Raw genomic sequence first — 24568 nt, 5'->3', positions numbered from 1 at the left:
GCAGTGCTTGCATCACTGCTCATGAAGCTTCCCTCCTGCAGGCAGAGAGCAAGGGCTTGAACCCAGATCCTTGCACATGGTAATGCATGTGCTTAACCAGGTATGCCACTGCCTATCCTTCAGCTAATATTTCTTCAAACTCAAATTGCCCAGTTCTTTTTCTGGCACCAACTAACTGGCTTACATAGCTCTGATGAATGTGGTGTTTTCTTCTAGTTGCTGCATACACCCAATGCCATGGGTAGTTCCCTATTTTTAATTAATTTTGTCTGATGCTGTGTGAGAACATGAATCCAGGATCTCTGTTTGGGCCTAGGTGGGGACCTGAAGTTTGGAATTATGAATTCTCAGTGATTATTAGTTTACTATGGAAGTTACTTCAGTCTAAGTTGTGACAGTTCTGTCATATCTTCGGGGGGCTGGACAGGAACAAGATTTGTGAACCATGAGCCAGGAATTTACCTTCAGGACCTGCTATTATGGGAGCTGGGCTCCCTAAAGGTGTTTCCTAGATCTCCATAAATATCCCAGTGTAGAGGGCTACAGTATTGACTTCTCCTTTCCTGGGTTTTCTGCCTTTAATTTCCACATGCTATTTGTCCTGTATGCCTCAGGAGCAATATCCAGCAGACTATTAAGCTAATGCTGTCAGAATCTACCCACAGGGTCTGCAGAAATTGAATTCAGTGGCTGAGGCATGTCATAATGTTTATATACAAAGCCTTTAATGCCTGAGAGGCCAAAGATCCCAGCTTCAATTCCCAGCACACCACAAGCCATATCTGAAGAGTGCTACACTAGAAAAGAAAGAATGAGCTAAATTCTGATGTGGCTAGTTCTTCAGAGGTCTGTGCTCACCTCTGGCAAGCTTATAAGTTTAGCTACTGAGCTGTCACCACAGTTCCCTCTCACTGTTCCTGTAGTTCTTAAGCTGCCATTTTGAGTTGTTGAACAATTGTAACATAGGATCATGGTACTGAAATTTTAGGGTAGCTTAACACAGACTGTTCCCACTCCTGGACTAGAATGCCCCTGCTCCCACACTAGACACCTATACCTCTCCTAGAACTTACAGACCTCTTCTGCCTGTGTTTCCCCTTCAGCTCTAGTTCCTGCCTAGCTGTTGATCTTCCTTTCTTTCTTTCTTTCTTTTTTTTTTTTTTTTTTTTTGCCTCTAGGGTTATTGCTGGGGTTTGGTGCCTGCACAAGGAATCCACTGCTTCTAGAGGCCGTTTTTTCCCTTTTGTTGCCCTGGTTGTTTTATTGTTGTTATGGTTATTATTATTGTTGTTATTGATGTCGTTGTTGGTGGATAGGACAGAGAGAAATGGAGAAAGGAGAGGAAGACAGAAAGGGGGAGAGAAATATAGACACCTGCAGACCTACTTCACCACTTGTGAAGCGACTCCTCTGCAGGTGGGGAGCCGGGGGCTCCTACCGGGATCCTTAACACCAGTCCTTGCACTTTGCATCACCTGTGCTTAACCCACTGTACTACCGCCTGGCCCCCAGATCTTTCTGTCTTTTATTTCAATGCATTATGGTAGTATTTGTAGGAGAGAAGCCTGACCCTGTATTATCCTGCCAACTTGTCCTTGTTTGGGAAAGGTCTTAATGATCTTCGAATGTCTTGAAAATATTTCTCAGTTTTAGTATTTTCTCCACTAGAATCATTTGTTTTCTGTTTAGCTATGTAAGTTGTTCATGCTCAGTGAATGACAGTATCTTCATTGTGTAAGGGTCTCCTTTTCATAATAATTCTATGAGAAGTGGGCAAGGGAGATAACATAATGGTTATGCAAAATATAACCTCCTGTCTGAGGCTTCAAGTCCCAGGTTCAAATTCCTCACACCACCATTATCCAGTTGAACAGCGCTCTGGGAAAAAAATATGAAAAACATTCCACAACAAACATTTTCAGATGACATCCTATAAGAAATGCCACGTACTTCACCTGGTAGGCACACACACATTACAGGTTCAGTCTCCTGGTCTTCATTAGTGGGGGGTATGTTTTGCAAGTGGTGAAGCAGTCAACAAATCCTGAAGGTGGTATTGAACCGGGTTAAGCACAGGTGGCGCAAAGCACAAGGACCTGCAGAAGAATCCGGTTGGAGCCCCCCCTCTCCCCGCCCTGGCTCCCCACCTACAAGGGAGTTGCTTCACAGGTGGTGAAGCAGATCTGCAGGTGTTTGTCTTTCTCTCCCCCTCTGTCTTCCCCTCATCTCTCCATTTCTCTCTGTCCTATCCAACAACAACGACAACATCAATAATAACTACAATAATAAAAAAACCAAGGGCAACAAAAGGGAATGAATAAATAAATAAATAAATGTTTTTTAAAAAAAAAACAAATCCTGAAGGTAACAGATGTTTCTCTTTCTCACTCTTTGTCTACCCATGCCTTCACAATATCTCTCTGATTCTATCCAGAATAATTACATAGAAGTGACATGTAAACCTGATTCCATGTAGTCCCATCCATATTTTATAAAAGGAGAAAATGTCATTTTTTCTTACAGCGACACAGTATTTCACTAGATACATAAGCCAAAATTTCATTTACCATTTACCTGTTTTTGAACACTTGGGTTTTTTTTTTTTCCAAATGTTTGCTACCACAAATGAATAATGAGGCCAAAATATACAATTTAGAAGCTTTGGATAAGCTGAGGAGATTTTCTATTCCTCAGCCAGGCAAAAGAGACCCTGAACACACTAGAGTCACGAATCATGAGCACAAAGGGGCTCACAGTGGCAAAACCTATAGAAGTTAATTCTGTGATGTTCATCAGCCACAGGCTTGGAGTATGAAGGTGAGTCAGACAAAAGTAAAAGATGGAGGAGAGGATGTGAAAACATGCAAAGGTGCCCACCAGAAGGAGGATGCTTCGAGTGACTCTGGATTCAGCTGAGGATCTCTTCGAAAGACTATTTTTGTGAAGGTGCTGGACTTGTTGTTTGTGTCTGAGCAGGATGATAACCATGGAGGCACTGGCCCAGATTATAAGTACAGTAAAGAAAACTTCAGGAAACATTACTAACACTGCATATATTGAAGATATGATTTTCTCATGATCTACAGAATAGTTCAGCAAATCTCTTTTCTTTACAAGTTCTTTGCTGCTGCAGTTGTCTGGCATACGGGGTGTATACATAGGAAAAATTAAATTAACCAGCATATACAGAATCCAGCACAGGGAAATGGAGAAGCCAACATACTTGGCAGCTTTGGCTTTGAGATCCTTCCAGCAGGAGTTCATGGGGCTGACCATGATGGTCTGAAAAACACTTAGGAGGCAGGTGATGCTAATGGACGCACCCCTGGCCACTCTCTGAACATACAATATAAGTTTGCATCCTAAATCACTGAAGAAATATTTAAATCCAAAATCTTCCACTGTTTCAAGGGCACACTTAGAAAGGATGACCATGGTATTGGAAATTGTCAGCTGTATGAGAAACAAGTCTGTGGTCCTCAGCCTGAAACCTGTGTGACAAAGTAAGATGTAATGGCAGAGAAGAAATAAATTTCCCAGGGTTCCAATCAGACTCTGTGATAAGATGATTGTTCCCACTGCCAAATCACTCGTGGGTATTCTGTCATAGAATTCATTTTTCTTTACACTATCATGGCAACCAGATGTTTTAGTAAAAAGACCAATTAAAATTTTTTGACAGAAAGAATTACTGTGGTTATATCCTCCTGTGGGTCTGTTGAAAACATCCAGTGGCATGAAAAGATAGAAAAATATTCCTATAATTTTCTTGGTAAAGTCACTGTGGGATGAGGGGAACATCACTGGGCTAATATGTCATAACTAATAGCAGATGGGGAACTCCGGTTCCTCTTCAGATCGTATAAATCTTTCAACTTTTACTAATAACAGATGGAGAAAAGAAAAGGCATAATTCATTATTTTGAGAATATACTGACATCTACAGACCATGTTGAAGAAATATTGTATTCATAGCTACCACATCATATGCAAAATTAACCCTGTAATTCTTTTCCTAATTGATTTATTTTATAAAAATTATTTTTATTTATTTATTGGATAGAGACCATCAGAAATCAAGTGGGAAGGGGGAAATAGGGAGAAATACAGAGAGACTCCTGCAGTTCTGCTTCACCATTTGCAAAGCTCTTCCCCTGCAGGTGGGTAGCTGGGGCTCGAACCTAGGTCCTTGAGCATTGTAAAAAGTGTGTTCAACCTGGTGCGCCACCACCAGGCCTCTATTTATTTATTTATTTTCCTAAATTACATGTCAACAGGGGCTTCAATCCACACCATTAACACCACCAGAGTTCTGAATCTTCAGTCTCCCCAATGCAATTAACCCTGTCTTTTTTTTTTTTTTTTTTTTTGCCTCCAGGGTTATTGCTGGGGCTCAGTGCCTGCACCATGAATCTACTACTCCTGGAAGCCATTCCCCCCCCCCCTTTTGTTGCCCTTGTTGTTGTAGCCTTATTGTGGTTATTATTGTTGTTATTGATGTTGTTCACTGTTGGATAGGACAGAGAGAAATAGGAGAGAGTAGGGAAAGAGAGATGGGGAGAGAAAGACACCTGCAGACCTGCTTCTCCACTTGTGAAGCAACTCCCCTGCAGGTGGGGAGCCAGGGGCTTGAACTGGGATCCTTATGCTGGTCCTTGTGCTCTGCGCCACGTGTGCTTAACCCACTGCGCTACCATCTGACCCTTCATCATTCTGTTATCTAAATCCTTAACGTAAAATATTGAGGACGAAATTATCCCGGCCATGCTTTCCCCAACCCAGGAAATTTAAAGATAGCCACAAGGGCACCAGGATAGTAGATAAGCAGGATTTGTTTTCCTTGTCCTTCTCAGCGACTCCAACCACCAAACCAACACAGGAAAAACTGGCTTAGAAACAGGTTCGGATCCCAGAAGAGCCACTGCAGCAAGAACATCTCAGAATAGGGTGTTGAGGAAACAGAAACTTGGTGCAGGGGTAGATAGCACACTGGTTATGCAAAACGACTCTGAAGTCCCAGGTTCAATCCCCTGCACCACCATAAGTCAGAGGTGATCAGTGCTCTGGTCATAAATACATAAGTAAATAAATAACAATAATGGAGAAAACAGAAACTCAACCAGTAAAGATACAGAGAATCTCAAATTACCCAACCCCACTCACGTCTCTCAGTACCCCACCACCTACTTCTGTGAGAAAACAAGCCACAATGAGGAAGTCACCCATAAGACACAGGACAGTAAGCAGCAGATGAAATGGGGCAAGAGGACAGGCTGGAAGCTATGAACTACATGCGAACTGCAACAGAGACCTGTTAGAGGCCCCCCAGCAGCTTGAAAGCAACCATGTTGGGACTCCATTCCATAGCAATGGATGTTAAGGGTGAATCTAGGTTTTTTTTGTTTCTTTTGCCTCCAGGGTTATTGCTGTGACTAGGTACCTGCACCATGAATCCACTGCTCTTGGTGGCTATTTTTTCCCTTTTGTTGCCCTTGTTTTTATCATTGTTGTGGTTATTACTGTCGTTACTGGATAGGACAGAGAGAAATGGAGAGAGGAGGAGAAGACAGAAGGGGGAGAGAAAGATAGACACCTGCAGACCTGCTTCACTGCTTGTGAAGAGATGCCCCTGCAGGTGGAGAGCCGGGGGCTTGAACTGGGATCCTTAAGCCCGTCCTTGTGCTTCATGCCATATGCACTTAACCCGCTGCACTACTGCCCGACCCCCAAATCTAGGTTTTAGTCCTCAGTTCCTTAGTAATGAATCTTAATGGTTAGTCTAAGGGGAAGTACTCATTTACTGTGCACAACCTGCTGTAGTCTGTTCCACCAGTCTGTTATAAACCTGCAATCTCAAACTCCTTTATGGTGGAGTTGCAGTGTTGCAGCCACAGTCAGGCAGAAGACATTGCAGACCCCTGGTCACTAACCTGGGAGTTCTATGACAGACACCTGCCCATATCCTCATGGAGAACAATTATAATGAGACTATGGAGGAAATTGCTTACAATGATGGACTAAAACCAACACTTCATGAAAAAATCAGAATTCGGATTCGACTTCCGGAGGCGGAGCTACGAGCAGCAGATCGCTTTCTCTCCTCTCCTCTCCCGGATCAACTAGGAATACCAAAGGAGACCACCCGGACCGAAACAAGACAGGACTAGAATGACCACAGGAACCCAGTAAATCACCCGTGAGTACAAACACGCGTGGCTGGTGAGAGAGGAGAGAGGGGCCTAAGGAGAGATTAAGTGACTGCTAACAGTCCAGCAGTTTGTCAGTGGAGACACCACCTCCAGTCTGCTCCAATAACAAGGGGACAGCTGAAGGGAGGAAAGGACTCCCCAGAGACTCACCAAGTGCAACTCTGAGTCTCCATTGCTACTACCCTCAGAATCTGGAGCAGCAACAGGGAGGGACACCAGGGGACAGAGATCTAACCGGGAAACTCAGGAGAAGACCTATACCTCGGTGGCATAGCTGAGGGGCTGTGAAAGTCTCTTTGCATAACCACTGGATTATCTCTGCCACACCCTGCTTTATCTCTTGGTCAGGAGTCAGTGATTAAGCTAAGAAGCCTATTGATAGTTTAAAAGCCCTCAGGCTCCCATAGCCTACAGGGGAAAAAAAAAGGCATTTACACCACTGAACTCCAACTCAGGGATTGAAAAAACTGTTAACTTATATAAAATGGTTAAAACAACAAGAAAAAATATTGGAGACTCAAACCAGGACAAGAATCCAGCTAAAAGTCCTCCAGAGGGTGAAGCACAAAACAACGAGTTCAACATCCAAACATTAGCTAAGGAAATAATAACAGGAGTGAGTAAAGAATTTGAAAAAATTGTAATCAGAAATGCAGGAACAACAAATGAGAATATGGAAGAAAATTCTAATTATCTCATGGTTATTAGAGAGCTGAAAGCTGAAATCACTGAGCTAAGAAGGCAACTAGCTGAACAAGCTAAAACAGTATCAGAGCAGGGCAACAAAATAGATGAACTCCAGAAAGCAGTAGAGGGCAGAGAGAATAGAATCAATGAGGCTGAAGACAGAATTAGCAAGATTGAGGATGAATTAGAGACAACTAAAAAAGAAGTAAGAGATCTCAAAAAGAGATTAAGAGATGCTGAAAACAACAACAGAGTCCTATGGGATGACTTCAAAAGAAACAATATATGCATTATTGGCTTACCAGAGTAAGAAAGAGAAGGGGAGGAAGAAAGCGTTCTCCAGGCCATAATAGCTGAAAATTACTCTAGTCTAGACAACACCAAAGGCATAAAGATTCAAGAAGCCCAGAGGGTCCCAAACAGAATTAACCCAGACCTAAAGACACCAAGACATGTCATACTTAGATTGGAAAGGAATAAGGATAAAGAAAGGATCCTGAAGGCTGCAAGAGAAAAACAAAGAGTCACCTACAAAGGAAAACCCATAAGATTAGCAGCAGACTTCTCCATACAAACACTACAGGCCAGAAGAGAATGGCAAGATATCTATCGAGTGCTCAATGAGAAAGGCTTTCAGCCAAGAATACTATATCCTGCTAGATTGTCATTCAGACTAGATGGAAGCATCAAAACCTTCTCAGACAAGCAACAGTTGAAGGAAGCAACCATCACCAAGCCTGCCCTGAAAGAAGTTCTGAAAGGTCTCCTATAAACAATCAGACCACCACAAACAGGACATATATTAAAACACTCTAAAACTCTACAAGAATGGCGTTAAAATATCTTCAATCTTTGATATCAATAAATGTCAATGGCCTGAATTCACCTATTAAAAGACACAGAGTAGGAAGATGGATCAGAAAACACAACCCAACAATATGTTGTCTACAGGAAACTCACCTAACGCAACAAGACAAACACGGACTTAAAGTGAAAGGATGGAAAACTATCATTCAAGCCAATGGCCCACAAAAAAGGGCAGGGACAGCTATTCTCATATCTGACATGATAGACTTGAAAATAGATAAGATTAAAAAAGATAGGAATGGACACTACTTAATGCTCAGAGGATCAGTCAATCAAGAGGACTTAACAATTATTAATATCTATGCACCCAATGAGAAGCCATCTAAATACATCAAACTTCTACTGAAAGAGCTACAGCAATATATTAACAGTAACACAATCATAGTAGGGGACTTCAACACCCCACTATCTCAGCTTGACAGATCATCCAGGCAGAAAATCAGTAAAGACATAAGGGAGCTAAATGAAAAGATAGATAAACTAGAACTATTGGACATTATCAGAGTCATTCATCCCAAGAAACTGGAATACACATTTTACTCAAATCCACATGGATCATTCTCAAGGATAGACCATATGTTAGGCCACAAAGACAGCATCAGCCTATTCAAGAGCACTGAAATCATCCCAAGCATCTTCTCAGACCACAGTGGAATTAAACTAACACTTAACAATCAACAAAAGATTAGTAACAGTGCCAAAATGTGGAAGCTCAACAGTACACTTCTTAACAACTTCTGGGTCAAAGAGAAAATCAAGGAAGAAATCAAAATGTTTCGAGAGTTCAATGAAAATGAAGACACAAGCTATCAAAATATTTGGGACACAGCTAAAGCAGTCCTAAGAGGGAAGTTCATAGCTATACAAGCACACATTAGGAAACAAGAAAAGGCACAAATAAACAGCCTGATTGCACATCTTAAAGACCTAGAAGAAGAACAACAAAGGAATCCTAAAGCAACCAGAAGGACAGAAATCACTAAAGTTAGGGCAGAAATAAACAACATTGAGAATAGGAAAACCATACAAAAGATCAATGAAAGTAAATGTTGGTTCTTCGAAAGAGTAAACAAAATCGACAAACCTTTAGCCAGACTCACAAAACAAAAAAGGGAGAAGACCCAAATAAATCGGATAGTAAATGAAAGAGGAGAAATCACAACAGACACTGCAGAAATTCAACATATCATGCAAGGCTTCTATGAACAACTATATGCCACCAAGCTAGAGAACCTGGAAGAAATGAATGATTTCCTAGATACCTACCAACTTCCAAAACTAAGTAAAGAGGAAGTGGATAACATGAACAGGCCCATCACAGCTAATGAAATTGAAACAGTTATCAAAAATCTTCCCAAAAATAAAAGTCTTGGACCAGATGGTTTTACAAATGAATTCCACAAAACCTTCAAAGAAGAACTAATACCTCTACTTTTAAAAGTCTTCCAGAAGATTGAAGACACTGGAACACTCCCTGCCAGCTTCTATGAAGCCAACATCACCCTGATACCAAAAGCAGACAGGGACACAACCAAAAAAGAAAACTACAGACCAATATCTCTGATGAACATAGATGCGAAAATATTGAACAAAATTCTAGCCAACCGGATACAGCAGTGTATCAAAAAGATTGTTCATCATGACCAAGTGGGGTTTATCCCAGGCATGCAAGGTTGGTTTAATATACGTAAATCAATCAATGTGATCCACCACATCAACAAAAGCAAGACCAAAAACCACATGGTCATAGCAATAGATGCAGAGAAAGCCTTTGATAAAATACAACATCCCTTTATGATCAAAACACTACAAAAAATAGGAATAGATGGAAAATTCCTGAAGATAGTGGAATCTATATATAGCAAACCTACAGCCAACATCATACTCAATGGTGAAAAACTAGAAGCATTTCCCCTCAGATCAGGTACTAGACAGGGCTGCCCACTATCACCATTACTATTCAACATAGTGTTGGAAGTTCTTGCCATAGCAATCAGGCAGGAGCAAGGAATTAAAGGCATACAGATTGGAAGAGAAGAAGTCAAACTCTCCTTATTTGCAGATGACATGATAGTATACATGGAAAAACCTAAGGAATCCAGCAAGAAGCTTTTGGAAATCATCAGGCAATACATTAAGGTGACAGACTATAAAATTAACATTCAAAAGTCAGTGGCATTCCTCTATGCAAACACTAAGTTAGAAGAAATTGAAATCCAGAAATCAGTTCCTTTTTCTATAGCAACAAAAACAATAAAATATCTAGGAATAAACCTAACCAAAGAAGTGAAAGACTTGTATACTGAAAATTATGAGTCACTACTCAAAGAAATTGAAAAAGACACAAAGAAGTGGAAAGATATTCCATGTTCATGGGTTGGAAGAATTAACATCATCAAAATGAATATATTACCCAGAGCCATGTACAAATTTAATGCTATCCCCATCAAGATCCCAAGCACATTTTTTAGGAGAATAGAAAAAATGCTACAAATGTTTATCTGGAACCAGAAAAGACCTATAATTGCCAAAACAATCTTGAGAAAAAAGAACAGAACTGGAAGCATCACACTGCCAGATCTCAAACTGTATTATAGGGCCATTGTCATCAAAACTGCTTGGTACTGGAACCTGAACAGACACACTGACCAGTGGAATAGAATTGAGAGCCCAGAAATGAGGCCCCACACCTATGGACATCTAATCTTTGACAAAGGGGCCCAGACTATTATATGGGGGAAGCAGAGTCTCTTCAACAAATGGTGTTGGAAACAATGGGTTGAAACATGCAGAAGAATGAAACTGAATTACTGGATTTCACCAAATACAAAAGTAAATTCCAAGTGGATCAAGGACTTGGATGTTAGACCACAAACTATCAGATACTTAGAGGAAAATATTGGAAGAACTTTTTTCCGCATAAATTTTAAAGACATATTCAATGAAACGAATCCAATTACAAGGAAGACTAAGGCAAGTATCAACCTATGGGACTACATCAAATTAAAAAGCTTCTTCACAGCAAAAGAAACCACTACCCAAATCAAGAGACCCCTCACAGAATGGGAGAAGATCTTTACATGCCATACATCAGATAAGAGTTTAATAACCAACATATATAAAGAGCTTGCCAGACTCAACAACAAGACAACAAATAACCCCATCCAAAAATGGGGGGAGGACTTGGACAGAATATTCACCACAGAAGAGATCCAAAAGGCTGAGAAACACATGAAAAAATGCTCCAAGTCTCTGATTGTCAGAGAAATGCAAATCAAGACAACAATGAGATATCACTTCACTCCTGTGAGAATGTCACACATCAGAAAAGGTAACAGCAGCAAATACTGGAGAGGGTGTGGGGTCAAAGGAACCCTCCTGCACTGCTGGTGGGAATGTCAATTGGTCCAACCTCTGTGGAGAACAGTCTGGATAACTCTCATAAGGCTAGAAATGGACCTACCCTATGACCCTGCAATTCCCCTCCTGGGGATATATCCTAAGGAACCCAACACATCCATCCAAAAAGATCTGTGTACACATATGTTCTTGCCAGCACAATTTGTAATAGCCAAAACCTGGAAGCAACCCAGGTGTCCAACAACAGATGAGTGGCTGAGCAAGTTGTGGTATATATACACAATGGAATACTACTCAGCTGTAAAAAATGGTGACTTCACCGTTTTCAGCCGATCTTGGATGGACCTTGAAAAAATCATGTTGAGTGAAATAAGTCAGAAACAGAAGGATGAATACGGGATGATCTCACTCTCAGGCCGAAGTTGAAAAACAAGATTAGAAAAGAAAACACAAGTCAAACCTGAAATGGAATTGGAGTATTACACCAAAGTAAAAGACTCTGGGGTGGGTGTGTGGGTGGGGAGAATACAGGTCCATGAAAAATGATGAATGAAATAGTGGGGGTTGTATTGTTAAATGGGAATCTGGGGAATGTTATGCATGTAAAAAAAAAAAAAAAGAAGTAGAAACGCAAAGCAGAAATTGACTGAGTTTGGAGTATGGCACCAAAGTAAGAAAGCAGAAGTACACTAGAGTTTGCATCACCAGGTTCCAGGTGTCATCAGGATACCGGCCAGACTTCCCTGGATTGAAGACCCCACCAATATGTCCTGGAGCTCAGTTTCCCCAGAGACTCACCCTACTAGGGAAAGAGAGAGGCAGACTGGGAGTATGGACCGACCAGTCAACGCCCATGTTCAGCGGGGAAGCAATTACAGAAGCCAGACCTTCTACCTTCTGCAACCCACAATGACCCTGGGTCCATGCTCCCAGAGGGATGTAGAATGGGAAAGCTATCGGGGGAGGGGGTGGGATATGGAGATTGGGTGGTGGGAATTGTGTGGAGTTGTACCCCTCCTACCCTATGGTTTTGTTAATTAATCCTTTTTTAAATAAAATAAAAAAAATAAAAAAAATAAAAAATCAGAATTCAAGGGAGTCAGGTGGTAGGGCAGTGGGTTAAGCACACATAGCAAGAAGTGCAAGGACCAGCAAAAGGATCCTGGTTTGAGCCCCTGGCTCCCCACCTACAGGGGAGTTGCTTCACAAGTGGTGAAGCAGGTCTGCAGGTGTCTAGCTTTCTCTCCCCCTCTCTGTCTTCCCCTCCTCTCTCCATTTCTCTCTGTCCTATCCAACAACAATGACATCAATAACTGCAACAATAAAACAACAAGAACAACAAAAGGGAATAAATAAATTTTTTAAAAAATCAGAATTCAAGAGTGCTATATAAATTTCCTAAAGAAGAGTTCAGCACTGTGGTCCTAAGCAAAATAATAAAAATGAAAAACTACAACAAAGTCAGAAAAAGTATGAATCATAACAAAAATCAGTGAAATAAAGAATATACTAATATCAAAAACTCAGAAGATAGTAACTGCAGAACAACAGGAGGCAAATTTGAAGGTATATAGGCAGAGGAAGACATCCTCCCTTTAAAAGAAAAGATGGAAAAAGAAAAATACTAAAGGTATTATAAGAGTGACAGGACACAGCAATATCATGATGAATAGTATTTGTATCACAGGGGCACCAGAAGTAGAGGAAAGGCAAAGAATTCTGACTGGAAGCAATCTTAACTAGAAATTTCCCAAAACACGGGCCAGGTGATGGCACGACTGGTTAAGTGCACACCTTATGGTGCTCAAGGTCCTGGGTTCAAGCTCCTGGTCCCACTTGCAGGTGGGAAGCCTCATGAGTGGTGAAGTAGAGCTGCGGATGTCTGTCTTGCTCTATGTCTTCCCTTCCCTCTCGATTTCTGGATATCTCTATCCAATAAACAAACAAACAAATAAATAAATATTTTAAAAGTATAAAGAAATTTCCCAAAACAGAAAGGCATTCAGATCCAAGAAACTCATATGAGCTTCAAGGAAAACAAATCTAGGGGCCAGACATTTGCACATCTGGATAAGTGCACATAATATGATGCGTAAGGAACCTAGTTGGAGCCCATGCTCCCCACCTGCAGGCAGGATGCTTCACAAGTGATGAAGCAGGTCTGCAGATGTCTTATCTTTCTCTCTCCCTTTCTATCTCCTCCATTTCCCCCAATTTTTCTCTGTTCTATCCTAATAATAATAATAGCCAGGAATGGCAAGTTTGTATGGTTTTTATTGCTGGCACCAAGGCCCAGTGATAACCCTGGAGGTAAAAAAAATAAACAAATAACATTAAAATTATTTAAAGAAAATTACAATATGTTACAATGTGCAAGGCCCTAGGTTCAAGCCCCTAGTCCCCACCTCCAGGGAGGAAAGCTTCACAAGTCATGAAGTAGTGCTGCAGGTGTCTCTCTGTCTCTCTTCTTCTCTTCCCTTTCAATTTCTGGCTGTCTCTATCCAATAAATAAATAAAGATAATTTAAAAAAAGAAAAACGAAAATTATAGCACAAGGCAAATAAGATCAAAATAACAGAAGGGAATTTTGATATAATCAGCAGAAAGATAATTTAGAATACACTAACCCCCCTCCAAAAAAAAAAAAGCAAACAGGAACAAGAAAGATCTAAAATAATGATAATAATAAAGAGTGATAAGAGTGGTCTGGGAGGTGGCACAGTGGGTAAAGCATTGGACTCTCAAGCATGAGGTCCTGAGTTCAGTCCCCAGTAGCTCATGTACCAGAGCGATGTCTGGTTCTTTCTCTTTCCTAACTTTCTCATGAATAAATAAATAAATTCTTTAAAAAAAGAGTGATAAAGACAATAAAAGAATGACATTTGCATCACAGGGCTAGAAGAAGCAGAAGACAGAGTGTAAGGAAAAGCCTTACTGGAAGAATAGAAACTAAAAGTGCCTGTGTGATGGTGCACCTGGCTGAGTGCACATGCTACAATGCTCAAGGACCCAGGTTCAAGGCCCCAGTCCCCACTTGCAGGGGGAAGTCTTGCAAGTGGTGAAGCAATGTTTCAGGTGTCTCTCTGTCTCTGTTCTTCTCTATCACCCCTGTCCCTGTCAATTTCTGGTTGTCTTTATCCAATAAATATAATGAAAATATTTTAAAAAGAATATAAACCAAATACTTTCTAAATTTGAAGGAAAAATTCTCAATCAAGAAACTGCCCCACTCTCTGAAGGGAGGCTGAGTCAGGGGGTGGGGAGTGACAGGGGGTGGGTGGGTCATTTCATGGGCAGTGAAGCAGGTCTGCAGGTGTCTATCTTTCTCTCCCCCTCTCTCGGTTTCTCTCTGTCTTATCCAACAATAGCAATAGCAGTGACAACAATAATAATGACGACAAAAACAAGACAAACAACAAGGGCAACAAAATGGGAAAAATGACCTCCAGGAGCAGTGGGTTCATACTGCAGGCACCAAGCCGCAGCAATAACCCTGGAGGGTATATGAAACATACACCCAAATAATACCCTGTCTAGATTGGTTATCACTGAGCTTTGGTGCTTTTAAAACAAGCAATAGTTAAAGAGATTCACTATAACTCTATCTTGGCGTTACTCTCGATCGCACTCTGTCATTTCACGAACATCTCATAAAAACTACAGCAAAGGTGGGCGCGAGGAATCACATCATTGCAAGACTGGCCAGCTCCTCATGGGGCGAGAGTGCTTCCACACTACGATCATCATCTCTGGCATTATGCTATTCCACTGCAGAATACTGTGCCCCAGGATGGTTCCATAGCCCCCATGTCCACTTGGTCGATTCCAAATTATATTCCTCCATGAGGATCATTTCTGGAACCATCCGTTCCACCCCGGTTCCATGGCTGCCAGTTCTTAGCAACATCGCCCCGCCAGATATTCGTCGGGATGCGGCATCATCTAAGTTCATTTCCCACGTCTACGCTCGACCGGACCTGCCAATATACTTGGATATCTTCGCCCACCCTGTCCAACGCTTGACGTCTCGTCACCCAATCTGGTCCCCTATGCCTACACTGAACTTCTCTGTTCCAGTCTCTTGGAAACAGAATTGGCAGTCAGCTGAGGTCAAGAACAAACACCTCATCACAGACCCCTGCAAGCGTCAACCCGGCTTTGACCTGGCATGTTATGATTGGGCCCTGCTCAATCGCTATCGAACAGGCCATGGCTGGTGCGCCGCTATGTTCCATCGCTGGGGAGCCAGAGACGACCCGAACTGCCCCTGCGGCTACAGACAGACTATGACCCACACAGTCAATGACTGTCACCTCTCCAGATTCAAAGGAGGTCTCGAAACTTGACATCAGGCTCAACCTGACGCTGTTGACTGGCTACGGAAGAAGGGCAAACGCTAGAAGAAGAAGAACTACACTAGTCACACATGAGATCATTAAGAAATATATATAAAAAGAAAAACTGAATCAATAAAATAAAGAATAAGAAAAGGATAATAAACCTTTATTCTGAGATATCAAGAGGGAATATGGGGGTGGGGTGGGCACAGCAGGTTAAGTGTACATGGCACAAAGCTTACCCACTGGCCTAAAGATCTGGGTTCCAGGCCCCAGCTCCCCACCTGTAGTGTGGTGGCTTCATAAGCAGTGAAGCAGGTCTTGCAGGTGTTTGTCTTTCCCCCTCTCTGTCTTCCCCTCCTCTCTCCATTTCTCTCTGTCCTATCCTTCAACAACAAAAGCAATAACCACCACCACAACAACAATGAAATAACAAGGACAATAAAAAGGAAAAGTAGCCTCCAGGAGCGGGGGAATTCATAGTGCAGGCACAGAGCTCCAGCCCTGGAAGCAAACAAAACAAAACAAAACAAAACAAAACAAAAAACAAAACAGAGAGGGATTATGATGATGAAGTGGTAGTGACAGAAGAGAGGCACTAGTAAAAAAAAAATTTTTTTTCAATCCAGGGTTATTGCTGGTGCTTCCTTTCCTGTACTACTAGTCCACCACTCCCAACAGACTTTTGTTTTGAGAGAAATTGAGAGGGGAGGGAAAGATAGAGAGATAAAAAAGATAGGTACTGGGTGAGGGTAGATAGCATAATGGTTATGTAAAGAGATTCTCATCCCTGAGGTTCCAAAATCCCATGTACAATCCCCATGCTACCTAAACCAGAGTTTAGCAGTGATCTGGTAAACAAAACAAAACAAACAAACAAACAAACAAAAGATAGGTACTTGCCTACTTATATTGCTGCTTGTGAAGCATCGCCACTGCAGGTAGGGAGCAGAGGTTCCAACCCAGATTCTTGTGCTTAGTATTATGTACACTAAAGCCAGTGCACCACCACCCACCACCCCTCCACCCCCCAACTAGTAGAATTTTGTTATGCTATTGCCAGGAAAGGTTTAGTAACACACTTAGAGGAGCTAAGAAGTTATAGTTGCCCTCTCCTGGGGTTATACCCCAAGGACTCCATAACACCCAACCAAAAAGAGGTGTGTACTCCTATGTTCATAGCAGCACAATTCATAATAGCTAAAACCTGGAAGCAACCCAGGTGCCCAACAACAGATGAGTGGCTGAGAAAGCTGTGGTATATATACACAATGGAATACTATGCAGCTATCAAGAACAATGAACCCACCTTCTCTGACCCATCTTGGACAGAGCTAGAAGGAATTATGTTAAGTGAGCTAAGTCAGAAAGATAAAGATGAGTATGGGATGATCCCACTCATCAACAGAAGTTGAGGAAGAAGATCTGAAAGGGAAACTAAAAGTAGGACCTGACCAAATTATAAGTAGCGCACCAAAGTAAAAACCCTGTGGTGAGGGGTAGACATGCAGCTTCCTGGGCCAGTGGGGGGTGGGAGTGGGTGGGAGGGATGGGTCACAGTCTTTTGGTGGTGGGAATGGTGTTTATGTACACTCCTAGCAAAATGTAGACATATAAATCAGTAGTTAATTAATATGAGCGGGGAAAATTAGTTGTATGTCTCAAAGTTTCTCAAAACACAAACTGAATCTTTTTAATATATAGGCTGTGTATTTGATATGCAGACTCTCTCAAAAGCCTAGACCAAGTAGATTAGAAGCAACCAATAGCACAGCTATATACAAGATACTGGATACTGTACAGCAAACCATAACAAAAGGACTTTTCAAAGTTAACCCAATTACCAAATAATGTGATGATAACATTAACTATCGATTGTCTTTTTGAACCCTAAGACAGCAGGAACCTCACATCTCCACTATAGAGCCCCTATTTCCCCCAGTCCTGGAACCCTTGGACATGGTCCACTTTCCCATATGCGTCTCCCAATCCAAACCTAATAATATTGCATCCGCCGATCACAACCTAACCAACACAACGATTGCCACCTCAACATGCTTCACCTCAGACTGTGTCCAGAGACTTCACATGTGGAATGACAACCCTTCAGCTTCATTACTCGGGTGAGACCTTTCCTTTCATAGTACACTCTAATTTCATCTCAGGTAGTTCACTTTCTAACAAAGTCCCATAACCTAGATATACACCAGTTTCTGTGAGAGAGAGCATATGTTCACACGTATCCATAAACTACTGCAAAATATATACCTGAAAGCAGAAGTACATTAGAGTTTGCAGTGAGTACCTCCCTAACACTTCCTCTCCACTATTCCAAGCTTGGGATCCATGATTGCTCAACAAATTGTTTGGCTTCGTATGTTAACTCTCTTTTCAATCACCAGGTTCCAGATGCCACCAGGATGCTGGCCAGGCTTCCCTGGAATGAAGACCCCACCAATGTGTCCTGGAGCTCTGCTTCCCCAGAGACACACCTTACTAGGGAAAGAGAGAGGCAGACTGGGAGTATGGACCGACCAGTCAACGCCCATGTTCAGCGGGGAAGCAATTACAGAAGCCAGACCTTCTACCTTCTGTAACCCTCAATGACCCCGGGTCCATGCTCCCAGAGGGCTATAGAATGGGAAAGCTATCATGGGAGGGGGTGGGTTATGGAGATTGGGTGGTGGGAATTGTGTGGAGTTGTACCCCTCCTACCTTATGTTTTTGTTCATTAATCCTTTCTTAAATAAAAAATTAAAAAAAAAAGAAGGTATAGTTGCAAAACACTTAAATTTTAAGTCAATATAGTAAAGCAAATTTACCTTTAAAACAAAATTACTGTGGGGGAAATAACATTATGGAGAGAAGAAATTATGTTTTGAAGGACAACACCTACACTCAGTATGGTATACAATTTGAAAGTAAAAATTTTCCTTTTGCACAAAAAAACTAAAAAGTTACTATCTTCCTGAGCATAAGAAAACCTCTAACAGCATAGATCAGTTCATTTTCTATCTAAGTAAATAATTGAATTAAAATTAAGAGCTAGTTCTCATTAAAAGGTACACTCACAGAGAACAGGAGAGGAAGGAGAGGGGTAGATACAGAAAACTAGAAAGAAATATTATGAAGGAGGATGGACAGTGGATCTCTTGCACTTTGAGCAATGTGCCGTTAACCCACTGTGCTACCGCCCGACCCCTAGTTGAAAACATTTTTAAAAGGGAGATAGAGAAAGAGAGAAGCACAAGGACTGGCATAAGGATCCCGGTTTGAGCTCCCGGCTCCCCACCTGCAGGGGAGTCACCTCACAGGTAGTAAAGCAGGTTTGCAGGTGTCTGTCTTTCTCTCCCCCTCTCTGTCTTCTCCTCCTCTCTCCATTTCTCTCTGTCCTATCCAACAATGACAGCATCAATAACTACAACAGTAAAACAACAAGGGCAACAAAAGGGAATAAATAAATAAATAAATATTTTTTAAAAAGAAAGAGAAAGAGAGGAAGACAAACCACTGCTCCATGGCCTGAGGAGTTTTCACTGGTGCTGGTGGCATGGTGCTTCCATGTGAAGCTGGTGGTACAAGCCTGTCTATGACTGTAATATCCGTGGCCTGCTGTTAGAGTTCTTTCAATCATTTTACCTTACTCTTTCTTACAATCACGAAGTTATTAAAGGAAAACCTATGAAAGTAGAGAACATTTGATCTATGAGGACTGGCAGTGGTGCACCCAGTTGAGCACAGCACATTTCTATATACAAGGACCCAGGTTCAAATCCGCAGTCCCCAATGCAGAGGAGAAGTATGTTGCTATGACTCTCTCCCCTTTCCCTCTCCAAGATCAAATAAATACATGAAAAAAAAGAACAAAAATCTTTTAAAAATTGATCTTTTACTGCAATGTAACTGATTCAGCAACTACAATCTTTTTAAAAATTATTACCTTTATTTGTTGGATAGAGACACTCAGAAATCAAGAGGGTAGGTAGAGATAGAGAGAGACCCAGCAGCATTGCTTCCCCACTTGGAAAGCTTTCCCCCAGCAGGTGGGGAATGGGGGTGTGTGTGACCCATTCAAATAGCTGATTGAGCTATTTGATTGAGCTATTGTAACATGTGCGCTCACCCAGGTATGTCATCACCCAGTCCCCAGTTACTACATGTAAAAGGCAGTAGCCTTGAAATTCCCTTTTTATGCAGTTGTTTGTTAAGTGCTTTTAGTATGAGTTGCTTGTAGTATGAGGTGGAAAATTCCTTGCCCCTTCCCCCTTGAATAAGCAGGACCTAATCAGTGAAGGCCACCCATTGTTCGAAGGACCCTACATGGGGACAAGCCTTATCAGGACCTTTGAACAGACTTTGTGGTGTGCTGTCTACCGGATGGGTGGTCATAGCCGATGGCAGGAGGATGTGCCTGGTTGAATTCTATTGGTTGTGTGATCTTACTATATTTGAAACTAGCCCGCGCTTTGCTTTGAATGGATCACGCTTTTTGCTAAGTTTGAAATGATTGGATCTTGTGTTTGCTATAGCCTGTTATTGGATGTAGGTTGATAAGGTGATGTGCTCCCCCTCCCTGAGTGTAGTCTGAATTCCTATAAATTGTATGGTTTGAGCCCTGTTCGGGGTCGAGCTTGGTAGACTAACACCAGTCACCATCTCGGCCCGGATTGCAATTCGTCAATAAACATCTTTGCTTCCTTACAGTGGATGGTGGTTTGATTTATGCTCGCTAACATTTGGAGGCTCCAGCGAGATCCCTCAGATGGGAATTCCTGAGGACACCCCATCCCGGGTCCGGACCCTCAGAGGCCTTGGAAGCCCTGCCCGGCGCCGGTAAGTTAGGCCTAAATTTTTTGCGGTACCGTTTTCAGTTTTGTGCCTCCGAAGGACTGGTAGGTCAGGCCTGATTTTTGGTGCACATCCCCGCGGGGCCTGGGGGTCTGTGGATTGCGGGACGCCGCGTTAGAATCCCAGACCGCAGCACTGGGGAGTGACGACTCCCAGGCTGCTGGGGTAAGGACCTGAAACAGGGTCCACGTAAGGATCTGGAAAAGGGTCCTCTTCCGAACTGTCTCTCGTGGCCACTCTGTGTTTGTCTCTTTTACTCTCCTCTCTTTGGCAATTCGCGAAAAGGCTGAGCCTATTAGTGCAATTGAGGGGGTCTGGCCGGAGCTACTCTCCGGTGACTCCTGAAGGCCTAACTGGCAACATTCCTTAGTAGCGGCGGCCGGAATGGTAATTGCCCAATCTTGACTGAGTGATCTGCTGCATGCATTGTGTGTGTGTGTGTGAATGCCGCATGCCTCACGGCCTTAAGGCTATGGGGCCTGAGTGGGCCCTAACCTGCGTGTCCGTGGAGTCGTTTCAGCTAAACGGGGATTCTCAACTTAGTTGAGACCAGGGCCGGGGATTATACGGCTACCCTTAAAGCTAAGACTCCTTAAGGTCCCGCGAGGGGCCCGGCCAGGCGGGCACAGTTGAGTGTCTGATGTCCTTCGGATGTCAGTTCCATTTTCCCCACTAACTATCTGTCTTGTCGGCCTTGTAGTCTTAGCTGGTTGTCTCTTCGTTTGTCTCCTTCCCTTATTTTGTGTTATGGTACCACAGGAGGTTAAAGGTTAAAAAATTTTAGAAAAACTGGAGTCTCCATTAATAAAAACTTCTTGCAACCTAAAAAGGGAAGAAGGTCCCAAGTGGACACCCTTTGGGTTGATAGGGAAAAACTGTCAGAATGAGAAAACAGTGTGCCAGCTGGCTGTAAGAAAAGTATAAAAAGAACCCGTGAAATCTGGGGTGTTAGGTATTGTCTGGACATTTGTTAAGCGCGCTTGTCTGTCTGTGTGTGTCTTGTCTGTTTGTCAGTCTGTGTTTCGTGTTCACTTACTTCCACTTTGCAGGAATGGGCCAGGCGGCATCTGCCCCACTGGACCTGGTTACTCATAGCTTGGGGGTAGGAGTGCATAAATATAAACTCATGACTTTTTGTTCCTCAGAGAGGCTCACCTTCGATGTAAGATGTGTTTCTGTGCTTTTTTGTGTCCCTGTGTCTTTTTGGTCAACATTAAGAAATCATCTCAGAGCGACGGGACCAGATTTGGTTCCGGCCTGAAGTTGCCAGCTGAATTTTGCCTTGTCTTTGTCTCTCTTTTAAGCCTGAGTAGCAGAATCATGTCCTCAGGCTAGTCCAGGCAGGACCCTGAGGGTGCCACCCTGCCCTCACAGGAGTCAGGAGGGCTGGTCACAGCAGGGGCCTGGAGCCGGGCCAGGCAACAGCTCTAGTGCAGGGGCGACACCCCGCCCTGCCTTGGTGTGGCTGTGACCTGGGACGGGCCCATGGGTGCAGATGGGTGATAGTGCTAGCATGTGTGTGGCTTTACCCATGCCCCCGGAGCTGACTGGAACTGTCTAAAAACTGTCCTTGGTCCTCTTGGGCTCCTCGTGGAGAGAAGCTGAAAGAATTTGTTTCTTCCTCTTTGTTTATTTAGGGCTAGTTAAGGTTGTCCTAGGAGCTGTTGGATAAAAGAAAAATCTTAGTATATAAATGTGAGATGTTTCATCTTGAAAAATTGTGTGAGTGCAGATCTAAATTTGTGTTTGACCAGGTATAGTGCTAAGATGTGTCTGTACTGGTTAAAAGCTGCTCTTTTCCCCTAAGCAATCAGCCCAGATATATAAATGATAAAAAGGTGGCTATGAGATGTCTTACATGTTTATATGTGTGTTTTAGGTTTGTTTTTGTGGCCTAAAAATGTTAATCTTAAGGCTAAAAGTGTAAGTAACTTTAAAGCTGCATTCTTATCAAAGTTCTTTAAAAAAGAGTTTTCAATACAGTTCTTATGTGGTAATATAAGGGTAAAAATTCATTTGCTAAGACAGCTAAAGATTTAAAGTCTTGAGTATTTAATGTGACAATTCATCTTCTCCAAATTGATATGCAAATTATCTATTTTATAGATATTGGTCCACAGCAAATTTGGCATTTGTCTGACATTGAAAATGCTTTGAGAAGTCACTAGTATGTGTTAACTCTCTTAAGTAATTAGAGTTTGTTTAAAGTTTAAAGAAAAATTTAGTTAAACTGAATTTGGTTTAGAGATCCTGGTTATGGAAATTGCTACAGGAGGTTAAAAAAATAACTTTTAAATGTATGCTCTTTAAAATTCAAACAGAGTCTCTCAAGTTAGGTATCACATGCTGAAGATGTGTCTCTATCTCTTGTGTGAAAAATGGCAGGAAGGTTATTGACATGTAAACGTTTTAAAATACCTTCTCAACTAAAGAAGTAGAACTGGCTTAGGTGAGTGAAAAATAACACAGTGGTTATATTAATGATTTTCTAGCCTGAAGCTTTTGCTCTGGTTTTCCTCTTTATATCTTTCTGCTTTTAAAAATTATCTGGTTTGTTTTAAGACACTGTCAGAGATTTATTCTTGACAAATGGTATTTTTGGTCTGATAGAAGATTTGTTTTGGCAAATCCTGATTTAACAAAATTATTATTTTGAATATTTAAGTTATGAGGTTTATTTTAGCCTTTTAAGTTGCCATATTAGAGTTCTAAGGGGTAAAATCTATTAAGAGTTTTATATCGTTTTGGTAAGCTCTTAATCTGGTTTTGTGTATGTCTCAGTGGTTACAAATGTAAGAGTACGGCAGTAATACCCCTTCAATCATACTGCCAGGTTCTCTTAGGGGGTCTCCAAGAGGCAGTAAAATGGCCCACAAATTTCTCTAAGGTAAATAGAATGACACTAAATTTGGCCTTTTGTTGCTCAAATCTGCCCCAGGTGTTAAAAAAAAAGTTACAGAAGACAGAAAGATTTTAAAGAAAAGCTGAGAGATTGCTCAGAGGGTTTTTAAGAAGTTGGTAAATGTTTTGACATTAGACTTTGGAAAGAAAGGAAGGAAGGAAGGAAGAAAGAAAGAAAGAGAAAGTTGGGGCAGTGCCCAGAGGGAAAAGGAAAGTCAGAAAATTGGGGCTAAGGGAAGAGAAAGATCAGTGATGTTGCTGCAAAGAGAAAGGACACTGGAAGAAAGGCTGTTTTATCAACAAGCCATTTAGACTGCAGGTGGATGAACTTAAAGGCATAAGCCGGGGAGTGCTGACCCAAAAACCTTGGGCCATGGCACAGACCCGTTGCCTATTTGTCAAATATTGGACCCTGTAGCTGCTGGATGGACAAAATGCCTGAGGACAATAGCACCTGTGGCACAGCTGATAAGGAAAGCAGACAAGCCATCACTGGGGCAAGTCCAATGCCCACCTAACCTGCTACCAAGTTCTGTTCCTAGACCAGCCATGAGTGAAATTCAGTGCTGCCACCGGCCTGAACCCTGCCAACCTGATGTTGGAGACGGATCCTGAGGCTCCCTACAAAAGCATGACTGCCAAGAGGTATGCCTTTGCTACATGGCGTGTGCATGGAGCATGTGGGGAGAGAAGATTCCTGACTCCCACCGGGAAGATGATCCAGCAAAAGAACCTACTGGAGGCCGCATGGACCCTGCAAGAAGCAGCCGTGACCCATTGTTCCGGACATCAGAAAAGAAACTAGAGGGCAGATGAAGCCACTTGTGCAGCTACACAACAAGCAGAGCCAGCCTTGACATTGATTCTACTAGGCTCCCTGCTTCCAAAGGACCCTGGATACAGTAAGGAGAAATAAGATGGGCAAGAGATTAGGACTAGAGACTAAATAGATTTTACAGAAGTAAAATCAGAGACTTTTGGGTATAAGTACTTGCTGATATTTATAGACACATTTTCAAGTTGGGTAGAGATTTAACCAATAAAGTCTGAGGGGGCATAGATGGTGAGCAAGAAAATTTTAGATAAAACAGTGCCCAGGTGGAGAGTTCCCTCTCACCATTGGTTCTGGTAAGCAGACATTCACTGTTTTTGTGTCTCAGTTAGTGACCCGAGAAATGGGAACAAATTGGAAATTTCATTATGCTAACGAGCCCCATATCCCTGGGCAGGTAGAGAGATAAATTAGACCTTAAAGGAGACTTTAACTAAATTAACCCTTGAAACTGGCAGGGGATGGGTATCGCTCCTGGCTCAGGCCCTTCTGAGAGTACACTGTCTCCCATTGTAAACAAACTGTCT

The 24568-nt window shown here is 42.2% G+C and overlaps 1 protein-coding gene across 5 annotated transcripts in view; it reads left to right on the top strand.

The window, feature by feature from the left end:
• LOC103127055 (zinc finger protein 709-like) overlaps positions 1–24568 on the top strand; it is a 1044365-nt gene that overhangs the window by 744819 nt on the left and 274978 nt on the right. The window lies entirely within an intron of this gene.

Source organism: Erinaceus europaeus, chromosome 23 (genome assembly GCF_950295315.1).
Source record: "Erinaceus europaeus chromosome 23, mEriEur2.1, whole genome shotgun sequence".
NCBI classification, from domain to species: domain Eukaryota; kingdom Metazoa; phylum Chordata; class Mammalia; order Eulipotyphla; family Erinaceidae; genus Erinaceus; species Erinaceus europaeus.
The sequence above is the reverse complement of the archived record's forward strand: the minus strand, read 5'-3'. Positions and strand labels throughout refer to the sequence as shown.